At 40.6% G+C, this 3,532-nt stretch overlaps 1 long non-coding RNA gene across 1 annotated transcript in view; it reads left to right on the top strand.

The window, feature by feature from the left end:
- LOC116074919 overlaps window positions 1–3,296 on the top strand; it is a 27,268-nt gene extending 23,972 nt beyond the window's left edge. Inside the window, exon 2 of the long non-coding RNA XR_004112345.1 lies at window positions 2,778–3,296. This is a non-coding gene — a long non-coding RNA (uncharacterized LOC116074919). The remainder of the gene's footprint in view (window positions 1–2,777) is intronic.
- The last annotated feature ends 236 nt before the right edge of the window (window positions 3,297–3,532 follow it).

Consider the following 3,532-nt stretch of genomic DNA (forward strand, 5'->3'; position numbering starts at 1 on the left):
GGCTGCATGCATGTGACTTGCCGGGATCCAATGCAATCTAGGCTCTTTCTCTACCTGAGGATCAAGATGTAGTTCTCAGCTGTTGCTCCAGCACCTGCCTACATACCACCATGGTTCACCAGGATGATAATAGACAAAATCTCTGAAACTGTAATCAAACCCCCAATTAAAGGTTTTCTTTCAATAAGAATTGCCTTGGTCATGGTGTGTCTTCACATCAGTAAAACAGTGACTAAGACAACTTAGATGCACATACTCCACCCCACTGACATAAGCATAAATAAAAATAATAAAAACAAATCTTAAGAAAGAACATATGTTACATGCCATTCAAATGTATCTTCCAAACCTTCTAGAAAGGAAAAAAGGGGCGAAGAAAGAAGTTCATAATTATTCACTTAGAGACACATGTATCATTTATAAACCAAGGACAGCTTGCTTATGTAGATGATTGGCTCAATAATTGGAGAGTAGCTCTAATGAATTAGTTTGCTAATTACCCATCCTAACTCTGTAGAATAAGTGGCCTTCCAAAGAATGTTGGTGTGTTACTTACAGTTACTAAATCAGTAACAAAAGCTACAGGACAGCAAGAAATTTTAGGAGCACAAAATTCATGAAAACAGTAAATGACTTATCTCAGGGTTGGGTTGGGCTCACATTCCCCAGAGAACACCAGCATCATAGGAATGTATGAAGAAAAACATCCATATCCCTCATGAAAATATCTCAGAACTTTGAATTTTTGAGAAAAAAAACAAACTAGACATGCACTACTAATTCCTAATATACACGCATGCGCGTGCACACACACATAGCTGGAGAAACCACACATTTTTCAGACTTTCACCAATTGGCCTTAAACAGCAGCACTTTCTTAAAAATACACGTGAGGGAGTTCAGAAGCCCTGTCTCATGGCCCCCCTGGAATGGAGTCCTTGCAGATGCCAGTTCCACATTAATTCACTGAAGTAGATACTGCTCTCCTTATTGAAACTAAACAATTTGATTCCGTTAGGGTCACATAAAACCAGGCCTTTGCTCTGAAGTTAAAGGCTCTAAATAGATCCAAGTATTCTCTGTAATGCCCTTGAGTGATACATATATTGCGCTTAACTTCCTCATTACTTAAATGCAAAAGACTAAAGTTGAAGAGGCCAGAACATACATTTGGAAATTTCAGAAAACATAATAGGCTGAGAGAGATAATGTAATCCTTTGCCACAAGGAGGAGAGCCCAGCCGTTCTGATTACAGCTTCCACTCCATCCCTCACACATTCAAATCCAATATATGTGCTTTTATTAATGCACCAGTGCAGAGATATGCATAAATGAATATTGATAAGGCAGGATACTGTATATTTATGAGATTTCCTATGTTTTTTTCTTTATGTTTTATTTGTATTTATACCCAGTGCCGTGTTATATATACATATATGTGTGTTTGGAAGTATAACAGCAATAAGAAGAAATAAGATTTTAATTGATTTCATGACGTTTTGCACCATGTATAGACGGCTGTCTATTTCACTTGTGTAATGGTTATAACCATTTCTGTTGGCCTTAGTGAGAACTTGTAATGGCCACCTCCCAAATAAGATTTTTCTAAACAACCTTATACAATGCAACTAAATATCCTTGAGATTTTACATGCAAAAAGTCAGAAGTTTAGTCATCATAGTAACCTTAAGTCTTACCCTTTTTCAAGGTTGGTATTTTCTTATATAGTATAAAATGGTAACATGGTGACTCTCCTGCAGTGACAGCTCCCTTTTTGCCACAGGAGTCATCAGTTTGGAGAGGTTTACTGCCAACATTTAGAATCTGAGGCTTATCATATTGTACTAAATTTCTCTAATTAAAAGAAAAAAAAGACAATGCAACAAACTGGACAAAAGGGCAAAGAACAATAATTATTATTTTTGAAATGAGTCAGACAAATGGGAGAAAGGAATGGAAGGATTTCAAACATTTGCTGGGAGAAAGTCAGTGACCTAGACATGTTTATTTAAATATAGTACACATTTGAACAAAGGCTCCTGTGTGAAGGTTGCTGCATTTTGCCATGAAAATATAGGTCTCTTTTCAGTGTAAGCAACATCTGGATAAAATCCTGCTGCAAACAAACAAGGCAGAGTGTCAAACTTCCCTCCTGAGGGATCGGCAAATAGGAAATAAATAACCATCTTTTGTGGGAGGGTTAGGCAAACACCTGTCTGAAGACAGCTCTGATACAGATATGGGACTGAGAATTTTTATACTTTTAAACAGTGCCCTGGACTGGATTGCTGCTGTCTTTGATGCTGGCCAGAAAGGCTCCATTCTACAGTGGCAGAAGATACTTCTGACTCACAATTGGTTGCAGTGTGAGACTAAGTTTCTGTTGAGTATTAACTCTGCCCTACATAAAACATTGATATCAACCCCCAACCAAGGCTCAGGGACCATTATTGAAAGGGGTGTGTGTTAGGGGAAGAATGTAAGAGCCAAAGGATGGGGCAGAGTATGAAATGCTGTCTTGTGTGCAGGGTATGAAATCACTGCAGCTGAAATTACTGTGCATGTTCAAGCTAGGATCAGTCGGCATCTCTGCTAGCTGCACTCACTGGAGTCAGTGGGTTCAAAAGTAAGAGAGGAGAGATGAAGGTGGAAGGTGGAAGTGCTAGGGATCGGGAGGAGGCATTGGGTGTGGATGTGACCAAGACAGATTGCAAACTTGTATGAAATTGCCAAAGATTGTTTAAGAGATATTTTAAAAGTCATTGTTTCTCAACAGCTTACAGACGGAGACACTGTGGGTGCCCATGCTCACTGCACAGATGAAGGTGGAGGCAAAGATTTGTAAGCTGAAAGCTGGACATGCAACTGTGGCAGAAATGAAGGGGAGGACAGGAGTGCTGCGGATAGTGTGTCCTTTGAGTCTGTGTCAGCTCTAATGATGGAAGAACCTTTTGAGCCAGAGGTCTAAACTGAAACCAGACATGCCTAAACATATCCTAGTCTGCTTTATGGTGTTATAAGAGAAGACCTGAAACTGGATGATTCAGAAAGGACCTGGAACTGCTCTATAGTCCTGGAAGTTAGGCATGTGTCTGATGACAGCTCTAGGCAGGCCATTCCACTGTGGGGTGGCTTAAAGCAGAGGTGTCAAGAGAGAGAGAGCAAGAGAGGCAGAGGGGTCCAAACCTACTCTGACAAAAAACCCAACCATGCTGTAACAAAACTAGCTCCCCAGGTCATGACTTCAATTTCTGCCTGACCCAGTCAGTTCTTAAAGGTTAAACTTCTCAACTCACTTGGGGCTAAAGTTTTGAAGTATGTGTTTGTGTTTGTTCTGGGGGACACATTCAAACCATAGGAGCATCTGTGTGGTTTGGGGAAGCAGATGTGCTCATGCGATCTTTAGTTTCTATGCTGGTCCTGTATCCCTTGTTGAGTACAGAGCTCCAGTTTTCATCCCCTTCCTTCAATTTCCTCCTCCTTTCCCCTTCCTCCCTCCCTCCTTCCCTCCCTCCCTCCCTCCCTCCCTTC

This window comes from Mastomys coucha, unplaced genomic scaffold, assembly GCF_008632895.1.
Source record: "Mastomys coucha isolate ucsf_1 unplaced genomic scaffold, UCSF_Mcou_1 pScaffold3, whole genome shotgun sequence".
Lineage (NCBI taxonomy): Eukaryota > Metazoa > Chordata > Mammalia > Rodentia > Muridae > Mastomys > Mastomys coucha.